The sequence below is a fragment of the Labeo rohita genome, chromosome 18, assembly GCF_022985175.1.
Source record: "Labeo rohita strain BAU-BD-2019 chromosome 18, IGBB_LRoh.1.0, whole genome shotgun sequence".
NCBI classification, from domain to species: domain Eukaryota; kingdom Metazoa; phylum Chordata; class Actinopteri; order Cypriniformes; family Cyprinidae; genus Labeo; species Labeo rohita.
This window is the reverse complement of record NC_066886.1, coordinates 11,619,578-11,636,888: the sequence shown is the minus strand read 5'-3', so window position 1 is coordinate 11,636,888 and position 17,311 is coordinate 11,619,578. Positions and strand designations below refer to the sequence as shown.

General features: G+C 35.5%; 1 long non-coding RNA gene across 1 annotated transcript in view; it reads right to left on the bottom strand.

Moving 5' to 3' along the window:
- Positions 1–17,311, bottom strand: part of LOC127180431 (uncharacterized) — a 106,736-nt gene that overhangs the window by 44,589 nt on the left and 44,836 nt on the right. The window contains exon 2 of the long non-coding RNA XR_007829642.1: positions 10,137–10,227. This is a non-coding gene — a long non-coding RNA (uncharacterized LOC127180431). The remainder of the gene's footprint in view (positions 1–10,136; positions 10,228–17,311) is intronic.

The window sequence follows — 17,311 nt, the reverse complement described above, 5'->3', positions numbered from 1 at the left end:
TGCTTCTGTTCGATCACCTCTCCTTGTGTCAAGTCCATCATCTCGCGTCTCTCAGAAGGAGGTATAGATGTGTGTTGCCCCAGCTGATGTTAATTATCGCTGGCCACCGAGGCGTGCTCTCCGCAGCATGTTTCAAATGGCCACTTGTCTCAGACACACAGTGGCATGTGTAATGAGTGCTGGATGAATTAAGAAACAGGGCCAAGGACAACGGCAGCAAGGAGGGGTGAGCCACCCCCTGACCCTGAGGATTAACATCGGACTGTCACTCAGGAGAAAAGGATGGAGGGATGGATGTCTGGAGAAAAAAACATAGATGACATAAATGCGAGGTGTTGCGACTTAAGCCATCATCTTAATCAAATGAGCACCACAGATGAAGCTTAATTCATAACTGATCACATCAAGTGGAAGCTGTGATAGTGGACAGACTCTCTGTTAAAGCACATATTGGTAAGTTGTCTGGGTGGCCACTTATTTTTAGCAATGTAGTGTAGGTCAGATGGAGGGAAAGGGAAACAAAGTGTTTTCTGAACGGTTTCCTGTGGTGTGGTTGTTCTGTATGCCAAAAGAGAGCTGAGCGTTGGGCATCTGTCTGTCTGTCTGTCATTTCTCCTATCACTTCACTCTGACAGCAGAGTGTGAAAGCTCACTGTCAGCCACACACGCACATCAAGCATTCTAAATGGCAAAATAGAGAGAAAGAGAGAGGGAAAGAGAAAATAGAGACTAAGAGACAGAGAAAAAAGCACTGAGCTAGTAAGATATGGTTAAAATGTCAATTTTAACATTTTTTTTATTTACTGTTAAGGTTCATTTTTATTGTTATTATTTTCAATAAATTCTGATTTTATAAAAAATAGTAAAAACAAAAAACTAAACTTAAAAATAGATATATTATCATCTAAAAAGTGAAAAGCTGAATCAAAAATATATTTCAGCTTTACTTTTTTATTTGTAAATTTACGGTTAAAGTACAATTTAATTGTTATTATTATTTTCCAGAGATTCAGATTTAAAAACGTAAAAACACAAACAATTTAAACTTAAAAGATAAGATATGGTTATAATAGATACAAATATTATCATCTAAAAAGGGAAAACCTAAATTAAAAATGTTCATTTTATTTATTTATTTTTTTAATTTATGGTTCAAGTACATTATTTTCAACAAATTCTGGTTTAGAAAAAGTACAAACACGAACAAAAAACTAAACTTAAAAATAAGATATGGTTATTAAAGATAATATTATAATCTAAAAAGTGAAAAGCTGAATCAAAACTATGTCAATTTTATTTTTTTTTAAATTTATGGTTACAGTACATTATTATTATTATTATTATTATTATTATTATTATTATTAATATTATTATTATTATTATTTTCAATCAATTGTAATTTAAACAAGTAAAAACAAACAAAATCTAAAATAAAAAATAAGGGAGTTATAATAGATACCAATATTATCATCTAAAAAGTAAAAAACTGAATAAAAATGTGTTAATTTCTGATTTTTTTTTCTTTTTAATTTATGGTCAAAGTACATTTCTATTATTATTATTATTATTATTATTATTTTAAACAAATTGTAATTTTAAAAAGTAAAATCATAAAAACAAATCTAAACTTTAAAATAAGATTGTTATAATAGATAATACTATAATCTAAAAACAAATTTAGTAAATTTATAGTTAAAGTTTTATTTGTTTTTTTTTATGTTTCTTTTCTTCACCCCTCAAAATGTAATATTAATTACATTACAAATGTAATATTAATTTGTGTAGTATAAATTACATTACAAATGTAATATTAATTTTCTTCACCCCTTAAAATGTAATATTAATTATAATGGCAAAGCTGAATTTTCAGCAGCCAATTAATTTCAATCTTCAGTGTCACATCATCTTTCAGAAATCATTCTAATATACTAATCTGGTGCTTAATTATTAGCAATTATTATTAGTGATAAATTGTTAATTATGATTCTTCTTGTTACTGATGTTGAAAGCATTATTTTGATTTTTAAAATATTACTTATCCTAAACTTTTGAATACTAGTGTATGACTGTTTCCACAAAAATATTAATCATACTTATATAGTATTACCGTTTATACTGTATGTTGACCAGAAAAAAATTATAGTAATAGTAATTTTTAAAACACATTCACACATCAAAAGCACTTAAGAATTCAATCGGAAGTGGATCTGCAAAAGAAAATCCAAGTAGAAAAAAAAAAAAAAGACCAAGTCAACTGATGAAGCACAACTTTCTTAGAGAAAATTACTGTTGTTTTAGATGCTATATGAAATTTTATTCATGTACGAAATTTAGTACCAAATTTCTTAGTAAGCACATCCGTAGGTATGAAAAGAAGGAAAGAGTAAGATTATAAATTGCATCACATAGATAATAAGTCACGTTCAACCTGTACTTCTTCCAACACAGCCAGCTGTATGTGTGAGCATGTGTGTGTGTCTGGTGTGAAAAACAAGGGGCTCCATACTGTGCCGCTTCCAACAGCATCTGCCTCTCTTTTCTCTAAACTTCAGCAGACACACCTCACTATGAAAGTATGTGTGTGTGTGTGTGTGTAAGCGGATGTGATGACAGCTGCTCTGCACAGTGTGTGTACTGCTAAACTCTCGTCCACCCCTGCTGACTGTCCATGCTGTGCAGGTATAGCAGCTCTCTCCTCTGTGTGTCCTGCTGCCTCATTAGGCCCAAGCGACACACACACACACAACAAAAATAATCCATTTGTCCAGCAAATGAGGCTCTTATGTCTTCAGTCCATATGAGATCGGAAACGGGTAGAAACAATTCAGTCAGTACTGTCCAATCACAGACCAGCTCGTCCACACAACCAAACTGACTCCCTTTTAAATTCAGAGTGTGAATTTGAATGTAATTGTCCACACCACAGGAAACTGAACGGGAATTTGAACTAGAATCTATCTATCTATCTATCTATCTATCTATCTATCTATCTATCTATCTATCTATCTATCTATCTATCTATATTGTTCTATCGTTCTATCCATCCATCCATCCATCCATCACTGTCTATTTATCGTTCTATCCATCTGCGTATCTATCCATCCACTCACCCATCTATCTATCATTCTGTCTATCTATCTATCATTTTATCTATCGTTCTATCTATCGTTCTATCTATCGTTCTATCCATCCATCCATCCATCATTCTGTCTATTAATCGTTCTATCCATCTACGTATCTATCCATCTACCAATCTTTTTCTGTCTATCTATCTATCTATCTATCTATCTATCTATCTATCTATCTATCTACCCATGTACTCATCTATCATTCTATCCTTCTAAATATTGTTCTGTCTGTCTATCTATCTATCATTGTATCATTCTATCCATCTATCTATCTACCTGTCTGTCTGTCTGTCTATCTGTCTATCTATCTATCTATCTATCCATCTACCAATCTTTCTGTCTGTCTGTCTGTCTATCTATCTATCTATCATTGTATCATTGTATCTATCTATCTATCTATCTATCTATCTATCTATCTATCTATCTATCTATCTATCTATCTATCTATCACCCATCTATCATTCTGTCCTTCTAAATATTGTTCTGTCTGTCTCTGTCTGTCTGTCTATCTATCATTGCATCATTCTCATCATTCTATCCATCTGTCTATCTATCTATCTGTCTGTCTGTCTGTCTGTCTATCTATCTATCTATCTATCTATCTCTATCTATCTATCTATCTATCATTGTATCCATCTATCTACCTGTCTATCCCTCAATCCATCTGTCTATCTATCTATCTATCTATTCTTCTATCTGTCCGTCTATATCTATCTATCGTTCTGTCTATCTATCATCTATCCTTCTATCTATCTATCTATCTATCTATCTATCTATCTATCTATCTATCTATCTATCTATCTATCCTTCTATTGTTTTATCTGTCTATCTATCAGTCTAACTATCTATCTATCTATCTATCCTTCTATCTATTTATCTAATCTTCTATTGTTCTGTCTATCTATCTATCTATCTATCTATCTATCTATCTATCTATCTATCGTTCTATCTATCTATCGTTCTATCAATCGTTCTGTCTATCTATCATCTATCGTTCTATCATCTATCTATCATTCTGTCTATCTATTGTTCTACCCTTCTATCTATCCTTCTATCTATCTATCTATCATCTATCGTTCTACCCTTCTATCTATCCTTATATCTATCTATCATCTATCGTTCTATCCTTTTATCTATTGTCTATCCATCTATCGTTCTATCCTTCTAAATATTGTTCTGTCTGTCTCTGTCTGTCTGTCTATCTATCTATCTATCATTGCATCATTCTATCCATCTATCTATCTACCTGTCTGTCTATCTATCTATCTATCATTGTATCCATCTATCTACCTGTCTATCCATCGATCTATCTGTCTATCTATCTATCTGTCTGTCTATCTATCTACCTGTCTACCTATCTATCTATCTATCTATTCTTCTATCTGTCCGTCTATATCTATCTATCTGTCTATCTATCTATCTATCTATATATCTATCTATCTACCTATCTATTCTTCTATTGTTTTATCTGTCTATCTATCGTTCTGTCTATCTATCCATCTATGCTTCTATCTATCTATCTATCTATCTATCTATCTATCTATCTATCTATCTATCTATTCTTCTATCTGTCTATCTATCTATCTATCTATCTATCTATCTATCTATCTATCTATCTGTCTATCTATCTATTCTTCTATCTGTCTGTCTATATCTATCTATATCTATCTATTCTTCTATCTATCTATCTATCTATCTATCTATCTATCTATCTATCTATCTATCGTTCTATCGTTCTATCTATCATCTATCGTTCTATCCATCTATCTATCATTCTGTCTATCTATTGTTCTACCCTTCTATCTATCCTTCTATCTATCTATCATCTATCGTTCTATCCTTTTATCTATTGTCTATCCATCTATCATTCTATCCTTCTATCTATTGTGCTGTCTATCGTGGTCTATCTATCGTTCTGTCTGTCTATCTATCTATCTATCTATCTATTGTTCTACCCTTCTATCTATCCTTCTATCTATCTATCATCTATTGTTCTACTCTTCTATCTATCCTTCTATCTATTGTTGTCTACCATCTATCGTTCTATCTATCATTCTGTCTGTCTATCTATCTATCTATCTATCTATCTATCTATCCATCCTTCTATCCATCCATCTGTCTGTCTATATACCTATCAATCCATCCTTCTATCTATCCTTCTATCTATCCATGTCTCTATCAATCCATCTATCCATTCATCCTTGCTTTTTCTTTGAATTTCAATTCATTTGAATTCAAATCCATTTGAATTCTATGTCCTTTCTTTTGAATTCAAAATGAATCCAAATGCAATTCTGTATTCTTTATTCTGCTTCTGTTCAAATCCACTTCAAATGGAAGAAAAAAGCATTCTTAATTCAATTCAGAATGGTGCACCACTTTCTATTAATGTTCACGTTTTAAAATTAAACGTTCAAAAAACATGTAGTTCGCATTCCTTTTGGTCATGTAGCGTATATGGTAACAGTACCTCTGATTCATATACTGACCAAACATTGACTCTGTTATCTCAGTATCTCTCTGCCTCTCATTCTCTGATTTTTTTTTATCTCTCTGTTTCTCTCTTGCTCGCTTCATGAATATTTAGTGCTTTTCACTCAAACAAGACAATCATTAATTTCAAAGAACGCCCTTCATTCAATCAGCTCAGCTGGAAAGGGCACTGCCTGAGCGAAAACAAACAAAAATACCACCAAACCACTCTGCAGATACCATCAGCACCGCTAGGTAAAGCAAATAATGTGTATCAACAAGAAAACCCAATGAACATTTAAAAACTAGAGTCAAAATCAGAAAGTGTAAAAAAATCTGGTGATAACTGGTGAGATCTTTATTGCATCCCACAAAGACTTTGCCCTCTTGTCTTATCCAGCAGCGAACCAGACGGCCAAAAGAAGAAGAAAAGCCGGCAGGAAATGATGAGTGACCTCTCGCTGCTAAAGAGCTGATGGCAATTATCATTCATCATATCATAACATATCCTAAACTACACTTAGTTCCTGGTCCTCTAATCTAATTGTACAAACTGCACTCCAAAGGTGCTAATACAATTTTGATCTCATATCAAAAATGAAAAAATGAGAGGGACAAATCTAACAGTTGGCTCATTAATATTAATTAAGTGGCTAATAGATCTTCCTTATTTGCTGAAAGGCTAGTCTGTATTTCTCAGTCTTGCCTATGTGATATTTCTAAAACACGCTAGAGGAGAAAGGCAATGGAGAGACAAAAAAGGAAGGCTGAATGTAATTGAACAGAGATTTATATTTTCGCGAATTGTATTAGCGTGAAGTATATGAATGTGCTGATGTTTGTAAAGATAGAGGTTAATTCGAGCAGGACTAATGGAGTCTAATTTCATTTACATGGTTGAAAATGAATCAGCATGATGTACGCTCACACAGCCTTAACGTAAACGGAGACTAAGAAAGTTAGGTTTATCAACACATTTATCATCTAAACATTCTTACGTGCTCACACACACATATTTATACATGCATTTATAAAAAGAGAGAGAGGGAGAGATAGAGGAGTAAACTGGATTAGGCTCAAGAATAGTGTGCTCAGATTTGCAGTCAATTATGAGGGATTTAGACCATGCTATGTGAAATCATTCTGGTGGCTTGCTCCTAATATTACATCCAGAGAACGGGTAAGCTCCAGTCTTTCAGTGCCAAGCCCCTCTGATAATCAGGGCTGAACTCCCTCAGCAAAGAGAGCTGGGTTGTGGAAGCCCTGTTATGAGACGCCGTAGTCCTTGAGCCCAGCTCTAATCGATTAACTCATTACATACTCAGATCCAACAAATGTTTAGCTGCTATGTCCAAGCCAGCACTGCACCAATTCTGTTCCAACGGTTTAGCTAAGACTAAAACTAATGACTGACAATGTATATTTAAGGTTGTGGGTCACTGATTGAACCTTTGATGATGGACCAGATGACTGGCTGCTTATGGTTGAAAGTTCAAAGAGCATTAAAGTTCTATAATTGGGTTGTCATTATGGGCTTATATCTTAATATAAGAGCTCATATTGAGTTCTCTTATCAGTCTAAGCGAGACAACGTCCAAGCACAAATATATTGGAACAAGGCTGATGATAATCTACTGCAATGACAAGGAATAAATACAGACCAGAACCAGGTCAAGATCAAAGACCTTTTTAATTTCTTGAGATTCTTGAGCCAAAAAAGAGCAGACTGTGTTTCAAAACTGAATGACTGAGAAATGTAGAAGCATGCACAAAAATTGTGATAGTTAAAGAGGTCATTCCCTTGATCTTTTGATATGTAAGAGATCATTGTACTTTAAAAACATTCGAAGTTTCAGAACTCAAAACTTTCTCATTAGTCTAAAAACAGCTTATATTGAAGTCAATCTGCCAAAACCACAGTTTGTGGAATGTGCCACTTTATGATGTAATAGTGTGGCTAAACACCACCTCCACAGAAGATCATCAACGCCTGCTTCTACACCACTGCCCACCGCTTCACGCATGTAGTATAAATAATGAGAGGTAAACGCAGGTCTACACAGAAACCCAGTGTTTTCCCTGCCATTATATTAGGGGGGCGGCCCGCCCCCCCAGTGGCAGCCGCTGGCCCCCTGTAAGGTCATTTAAACTTTATTTTCTATATAGGGCCAGATCACAACAGAATTCGTAAATTTTCGGTTTAATAAATCAAAAGTAGGTCTCTCACTTAATTCGAATCGCGATATGGACTAATGTCTGTGAATATTAAAACGCAACAAGAATCCTCCATGTTCCGCTTGGCTCTGTGTGAATGAACGGCGGAGACGCGGCTTTGTTTACTACACAAATAATGAAGCACACATGACACTCGCGGTTATTTTCGACCTCTGCGTCTCATTATATGACGACGTAAACGCATGAACTTAATCTCTGTTAATCTCACTGCTGTGAGAGTCACTTCATGTAAATTTTACCATTTAATTTGAGCAAATTAGCATCATACCGTAGTGTATACACACAAAAACTAACGGGCAACCTGTCAAAATAAAAGTACGGTTTAACATGTAACAGAAATGTATTAGTCTTGTATTACTTTTGTACAGTATAATGTAGGTGTTTAAATATTCCTATTTCTGGCAAATTTAATTAAACAATTAAATGCAGAAATTATAATAATAACAGAAAAACTCTGTTTGTTTGGCAACAAATAAAAAGGTTTAATTTTCATTTAATTAAAAATAAATAAATATTTAATGCCTGTATTTGATTATCAGAAAAATTAAAACAAGAATTTCTGAAAAAAAGAGAGAAAAAGATTGTAGGGCCCTATTGTTCAAAATGTTGAAATTGAGACTTATTTTTTCACTGAAATAAATGTTTTTGTTATTACACAGAGATTAATGTACCGTAAAAAGTACTGTACTATTGGTAATCCCCCTTTTTTTTCCTTAGCCATAAAGAAATTATGTTTTTTGAGTTAAAAATTTCAGTATTTTTTCTCTATATAAGCATTTGACGTTAAAAAGTATATAAAAGTCATTATTTTTATGAAAATAACAGATTGTTTCGCTAGATAAGACCCTTCTTCCTCAGCTGGGATTGTTTACAACTGCATTTGGGATCGTTTGAAGCCGCATTTAAACTGCATTTTGGAAGTTCAGATTCGCGGCACCATATCAGTCCATTATATGGAGAAAAATGCTGAAATGTTCTCCTCAAAAAACAATTTCTTTACGGCTGAAGAAAGACAGACATGAACATCTTGGAAGACAAGGGGTGAGTACATTATCTGTCAACTTTTGTTCTGGAAGTGGACTTCTCCTTTAACCTCTACAAAACGAAAGCTGTAACTATGCTACATTGCTGCTAAAACCATCAAAAAACATTGATGGCCATGCATGAAATGTGCATTCTGACTTTGTAACAAGCTACATTTAAACCCAGCAACATGAAATATTTATATTACATTACTTTTTGTTTGGAGGGCTCCTAAAAGCATGAAATAGAGTTTCGGCTGCCTTCAACATCACAGCTCAGGATAATGGACGTGTGACTGACAGCGTTATGATGTCATCATGATTTCCTGTGGCTCCTGAGTGATTAGTCACATGGCATTTACAGCTCTGGACTCGATAAATTCAGTGTAAGTTCCATTAGCAAAGATAGAGAAGTCGTGTAGCTGGAAAACTGCCACTGGGATGTCTAGGAATGCTAATGGATAACTTTCTCCAGTTATTACAGACTCCCTTGACTAAAGAAATGTTAATGATGCCATAAAGCCATACATTTTACACTTTTCTAGGAAATTAGGAAAAGGAAAAGTATTTCACTATCAAAAAATTACACACATCATCTTTAACGAAGTCCGCTGACTAACTGTACAAAACAGTGAGCAGAAAAACTCAAGAAAAGTGGCATTAAGTATGCCATTTCTTAGTCGTGAGTGGTTATGAGTCTGGGACTATGAGATCCAAATGAGACTCTAGATATGACAATAAACCTGAACACACACTCATGCAAACAAAGACAGGTGGGGATTGCTTACAGTATAGAAAGATTTTTAATGAAATGACCACTGAGAGACATTTTACCCGACGACAAAAAATGCTTCTGTAATTTGCTGTCAGGTTGTCAAGAGACCAGCAGAAAATAGCAAATGATCTCAGTGGTCCAGCTTCGTGTTTAAAAGAGGAAAAAGACAGAGAGAGAGAGAAAGAAAGGATGTACGCGGGCAGAGAAAGCGAGAGAGTGAGAAATACACAGATACACAAAAAGAGAGAGACAGGGAAGACACTATAGAGGAGATGGAGGAGGAGGCCATTAAGCGTCTCTCTGGCTGCTTTGTTTGCAGTTTATGCTGCACTTTATTTCTACCATAAACAAGCGCATGAGCCCAGCGCATCTTGAGCACCTCTATATATTACCCACAATGCCCTGTGGGGCGGGAGAGTGTGGCACTGAGGGAGACAGGGGAAGGAACATTATGCAGATTCTATTATTCTTTGTCTGCGTCTCATGACACCACTGATCCAGTACCTTATCCCAGTAGTTTCCTCCAGTCCTACCAGCAACTCCATGATGCATTTTTCCTAACTCCTGCAGCTGCACACTTCACTGTATACCAGCACTGTGAACAAAGAGAAGAGGAGCTCATTAATAAACTTACAGAAGTCATATGGTCATTTTTAAAAGCATTTTCAGCTTTATTTCCCTGAGGTTCTCTTATAATGTTATAAATGTACACATACAAAAAACAGTAGGGTTTTAACAACTGTTTTACATGATCCTTAAAGAGCAGCTCAAATGGGTTTTCGGAAAATATATTTTTTCCGTTTGTAACGCAGCTATCCTTCAATGTAAACAGACTACAAAGTTGTTAATCAAAAAAGTGCATCATAAATAAAAAATACTGACTTTCAAAAGAAAGAGTCGACTCTGAACCACCTTAACGAGTCGTCATATTTTCAAATCTTCTGCCTGTTACTGATATACGTAACTAGGTAACATATGTGACCATGGACCACAAAAGCACTGCACGGTTATATTTTTAGCAATAGCCAAAAATACCACGTACGGGTCAAAATTATAGATTTTTCTTTAAATGCCAAAAATCATTAGGATATTAAGTAAAGATCATGTTCCATGAAGATGTTTTGTACATTTTCTACCGTAAATATAACAAAACTTAATTTTTGATTAATATGCATTGCTAAGAACTTCATTTGGACAACTTTAAAGGCAATTTTCTCAATATTTTTTTGCACCCTCAGATTCCAGATTTTCAAATAGTTGTATCTAAGCCAAATATTGTCCTATCATAACAAATCATACATTAATGGTAATGTACACATACAAAAACAGTAGGGTTTTAACAACTGTTTTACATGATCCTTAAAGAGCAGGTCAAATGGGTTTTCGGAAAATATATTTTTTGCCGTTTGTAACGCAGCTATCCTTCAATGTAAACAGACTGCAAAGTTGTTAATCAAAAAAGTGCATCATAAATAAAAAATATGGTCTCTCAAACGAAAGAGTCAACTCTGAGCCACCTTAACCTTCCATGAAGATATTTTGTACATTTTCTACTGTAAATATATCATAACTTAATTTTTGATTAATATGCATGGCTAAGAACTTCATTTAGACAACTTTAAAGGCGATTTTCACAATATTTTGATTTTTTTGCACCCTCAGATTCCAGATTTTCAAATAGTTGTATCTAAGCCAAATATTGTTCTATCAAAACAAACCATACATCAATTGAAAGCTTATTTATTCATAAAACATGGACACTTATGACTGGTTTTGTGACTGGTTTATGACTGGTTTATGTCACAAACACTTCTGCTAGTTAGTGTGTTTACATCATGTTGAGAAGACGCTGTGTTCTGCGCTGTGAAAGCAAGTTTGTTTTGTTTTCATTACCAAAAATGATAATGTGAAGAAATTTTTACATTTTTTTGTAAAACCACAGCAATATAATTCAAACCTTATGGTGTGCTCGTCATTTTACCAAATCTTGGTGAGTTCAACGTGGGATTCTCTAAACGCTTGTCCATGGACGATAAGTCTGTACCTTCTTTATTGGGACCAACAAGCGTCTCTGAGACTTGAACATGTCAGTTGCGTTGCTGTCTATGCACGGTCAGAAAGCTTTAGGGTTTATCAAAAATATCTTAATTTGTGTTCCGAGAATGTCATTATGGGTTTGTAATGACATGAGGGTGAGTAATTAATGACAGAATTTTCATTTTGGGTGAACTACCCCTAATACAGCCTGAAGTGTTTGCCAAAGTCAGGCTAACTTTATTCATTTTAAAAATATCCAGTCACCACAAAAGTATATCCATGCAACAATTTATGCTTACTAACATAGTGAACATGTAAAGAGAGAGGAGGTGGATTTTGCTGAGGAAGCAGTGGACTGCTTCAGGCGTGGTCGTTAAGCTACGCTTGTGGGCGACGGCTGTTTCAGTAAACACTCTGCGGGGCCAGTGTTTGATCATCTGTGTAGTCAGTGTGGTCTAATTGTTTTGCAAAGCATGCTAATTGCTTCTCATCCAGTCTCTTTAAATGTCAGCGCTCCCTGTAGTTACAATGTGATTCACCGGCCCTTGAAAATGGAAACAAGGCTGAATGATTCAAAATGGAGAGGAACGGACAGAGAAAACGGGTAGAGGACTGAATGGCGGGGTCAGAGTGTTTGTTTGGAATGGCTCCACCAAGCTTTACCCACCAGCGTGACCTCACTGGTCAGCAGCCCTGATTCCGAACACCCTGCCCCTCAGGTCTCTGGGAAGGTCAGTACACCATACCAGCCACGAGCCAGAAGAAGCATTTATCTGTAAATAGACAGACAGTGCCGCCAACACACCCGCGCTAGGTCAAGCACTAAACAACCAGCGTTTCTGAGTGTTTGAGATGATTTGCCTGTGTATTAACGCGTGAGATTTAGAACCTGAGGCTGATAGTGAACTAAATCATATTACAAAGCCCTGATGACATTTTAATTACCGCGATTTAACACATGACATGGAAATATTGTCACAGAAGTCAGGCGAGTACATCACTGCTCAGGCGATCAATGAAAAGTTGAACACCACCCTGAATGCTAAGTCATATAATGTCGTATGCCGCTTGAACCAAACCAGAGTTCGCTATATACTTTTAGGTTTGGACAGCAATATGTCAAAGCAAGAACAACCAGTTGAACTGGCAGCAGCTGTAGCTGGGTAACAACTCAGGATGGGATGATGCCAGCTTCACTGTTTTATTCATGTTTCTGTCACGTTGGATTTAGCACTAAAACTTCACATGCACAGAACAGCACTTGTGTTTGTCTGCCCCAGATGCACTGTAAGAGAGCTAAAGAATGTAAAAATCACCAAAGACAATTTACTCCAAGACAAGATGCTATGAGAAATGCACTATGCTGTGTGTAAAATGGCAGTAACTATGCTAACAATGCAACTGAGATGAAAGTTTATGATTGAATTTGGATTAATTTTATCAGTTTTTACAGAGGCTACAAAGGGGTCTGCAAGGTTTTTTTTCTTAGAACAAAACAAAACAAAACAAAAAAAATGTAAAAAAAAAACATGTGCAAGCGCCCTAAACAATAGGGCTAGGTTCTGACACAAATTTCACAATTTACTTTGATTCTCTGATTCACAAGCTTGTGATTCAATTCTATATTGATTATTTTGGATATATATCAGGTACAGTACATGCCAAATTTTCTTGAGGAAAAAAATCTTTCAACTAATGCTGTGAAATATACATGAGAGTCACCTGTACTACATTACTATAATATTGAAGGTTAAAATGAACTGATTTATACAAACGCTTAAACTACACATATTTATATACAAAAAAAAAAAAAAACATTGAAGAATATATAAAATATTATAACGAATACATTCTATGGTGCATACTGTAAAATTTAGTAAAATGAGTTCATTTTCCTAGCTGACTAATTATTTTAATGTCACTGAAGTAAATGTGATGTTATATGACATTGTTTACAAGCTATATTTATGTCTTTGCGCAGCTGAAACACCGACTGAGCGATTACACGAGACGGATACGGATACGGAATTAGGTAAGGGGTACTCTTTCTTTTTACATACTTTCGGATGTTTATGCATGTTTATTTCATGCTTGTATTAAAGCGGAAGAGATGATAAGCTGATACCTGAGGCGCTACGGCGATCTGTCACTCCACATTAAACAGTGCCAAAACGGCATTTATTGTTTGAATACTGTAATAAAATGGACACAGTTGAAATCTGAGATTTTGTTTAATGTAAAAATTAAAGCACAAAGCTTATTCCAATTTATTGGATGGGAAGCTTGCTTCAATGCTCCGTTCATCAACTGAAATTAGGCTAGACCAATCGATTCTTGGGATTTAAGAATCAATATTGTTTAATCAAATTGAAAAATCGCTTAAAAACGAGAAATAATTTTTTTTACCCAGTCATAGTAAAAAAAGAATAATATTTACTGAAAGCATGACTTTTAGTTGTATGTTCAGCATTAAATATTGTCAGATTGCTCCCCAGTCATAATACCCCACATCTTTAGCCTGTTTGTGACAAGGAACCTGTTGTGATTCCAGCCTACAGCGCAACAGCGGGTGCTCACACAAGGAGACAGGATTTCTAACTGATTTTCCCACTGTTCTCACTAGGCCTCAGGCCCGGCTTTCTTTGTCTCTCCCCTGCGCTCTACACTGAACACCAAAGGCAGATGTGGTTGGTTCTAACCTCATGCTGTGCTGGACAGAACCCTTGAGAAAGAAGCAGGTGGTCTGGTGTGTATACATGGTTTGTGTGTTAGTACTTTAAATTTCCCATTGCTCTGCTGGCTCAGGTAGCCTATGTAATGATTTCTGTGCTTCTGCAACAAGACCTGAGGGACATGTTCTGTAGCTTTTAAACACCCTGCAAACACTACAGAAATGGGACAGCGATGGCTCTAAAAACCTTTACTTACTGTATAATAGTCTGTTACACATTCCCAGCCACTGACTGGTGGTCATTTTCAATCCACAAGAGTGATAAAAGTGAAGAGATTTGGTTTACTGTCTGCAGTGTGAGGACATGAGCATGAGACCTGACTCGTGCTGTAAGGTTCCTCTGAATCTATTTAACTAAGCTAATAAATTAAAGCAAATTATTATATGATAAAAGTTCAGATGGAGGAGGGTAGGAATGTGTAACTACGTACTTTAAAAATACATTAAAATTTCAGTGATCTGAACAATTAGTCAGCTATTCAATCTATTCTTTCTTTGAATAAAGGCATAACAAAAATAGTAGCATGCAGAGCTCTCAAAATGCTTAAAAAAAACCTTAAAACATAATGTCAATGGCAAAAACACAAGCTAAGACACAACAGCCAAAAACAAAATGAATGCAAGAACGCTTAACCTTTCAATAGGGAAACTGACAGATATTTAACAAATAAACAGATTAAATAGCAATAAACTTTTATGGCAACAAATCTATAATGGTCCTCATAAACAAATGCTTTATGCATAATAACGGGCATAGCCCGAAATAAGGCAGTTTTAAATCAGACAGTAATTGTCCTGAAGTTTATTGAAGCATTGAATTTGTTACACCAGTGGTGCTTTGATAGCTGAGTGTTTAAAAACAGGATGAATTTAGGAACACAGCTTCTCAGAAAGATTTTTTAGTGCTGACAGTCTAACACTAAAGTTAAACATGCCATCAGCACACTAAAAACCTCTCTGATAAGTTGTTTTTGAAAATCCATTCCCATTTAAAGCAAAGGCACTTATTTTAGATAATACTATTCATGTTGTACTGTATATATATGTTAACACAGATAAACTAGTCTACCTCAGTAGTTCACTAGTCAGCTGTAGTCCAATGTAGGAATGCTGGAAGACCCTTTTCTAAAGTTCTTCCAAGCCCTCTACAACAACCAATATTCAAACAGAAAACATGAAAAGGGGTGTTGCTTAAAAAAGGTTATACAGTGGCCGAGGCCAACATGCTGTCAATGAAAAAATCTGCAAATTAAGAAAACAACATCAGTTTGACAACACACACGCTTCAAATACTCACAACGTGACCACATATGGAAACACGCTGCAAATACTTGCAACACAACCAAATACAGAAATGTGCTGCAAATACACATAACACAACCAATTACAGAAACGAGCTGCAAATACTCACAACATAACCAAATGCAAAAAAATGCAATGCAATTACTCACAACACAACCAAATACAGAAACACGCTGCAAATACTCACAACACAACCAAATAAGGAAACATGCTGAAAATACTTGCAACACAACAAAATACAGAAACGCACTACAAATGCTCACAACACAACCAAATATGAAAACATGCTGCAAATATTCGCAACACAACAAAACACAGAAACACGCTGCAAATACTCAAAACACAACCAAATATGAAAACACTGCAAATACTCACAATGCGACCAAATGCAGAAATGTACTGCAATTACTCACAACACAAACAAATACTGAAACGCGCTGCAAATACTTCCAACACTAATGCGACCAATGCGCAAATACTCACAATGCGACCAAATGCAGAAATGTACTGCAAATACTCATAACACAACCAAATATGGAAACACGCTGCAAATACTCATTACACAACCAAATATGAAAACACGCTGCAAATACTCATTACACAACCAAATATGGAAACACGCTGCAAATACTCATAACACAACCAAATATGGAAACACACTGCAAATACTCATTACACAACCAAATATGGAAACACGCTGCAAATACTTATAACACAGCCAAATACAGGAATGCACTGCAAATACTCACAACACAACCAAATACAGAAACACACTGCAAATAGGTACAGACCACATCAGAAATGTTTAAGGGAACCGCAACAAGTCACAAACATGGCTGGGACATGCTCTGGGATAGACGTTGTTCAACAGCATAAATTCAGCACAGTTCTCCTGATAAAGAAGCTTACACCTGGTTGACCAGCGCAGGCCTTGTATGGACATTGTAATACCAGCAATGCTGTGAGGTAAAAGAGTCTCAAAACTCTTGAACATCTATTAAAGATGTCCTAAATGTGCACACTGTGCAAACTGTGACAAATTGTCCTCCTAAATGCTATTTTAATCAGTCTGGTACCTCTGCAGAAGACATAGTTTCTCTGAGGACTAATAAACACCTGTTCAAGAAAGCAATTTTAGCTAGGTATTGCTATTTTTGTGCGCAATATCAACCAGATGGTCAACGAAATGTCTGGTTGTGACTATAGTGGTCTTAATAAAACATACTGAAATCTAACTGTACACATCTTTATTGTAGTCTTAAGTTTGCAAAACACAGTTTAAAAATTGGCTGGCGGGATGGTAACATAAGCAATTGAAGAGAGCAGTAAAACATGACAACATGTCTTTGTCAAATCAGTTCAGGCGGTCGTTCGACTGACCTGTAAACGTCCTGTCATCATTATCCTCCAATACAACCTCTACTAATACAGACAGTCAGCTAAACCTCAAAGTGAGGCTTCTAGGCAATTTTGTCTTTTTTTCTCTCTGTGGTCTGTCAGTATGTGTAAAGACTAGGCTGGAAAACCTTCCAGGAGAGTGAGGTAATTATCCATTCTCTCCTGTCTGCCTGCTATGTCCAGACCATTCTCCGACTGCTCATTAATGAAG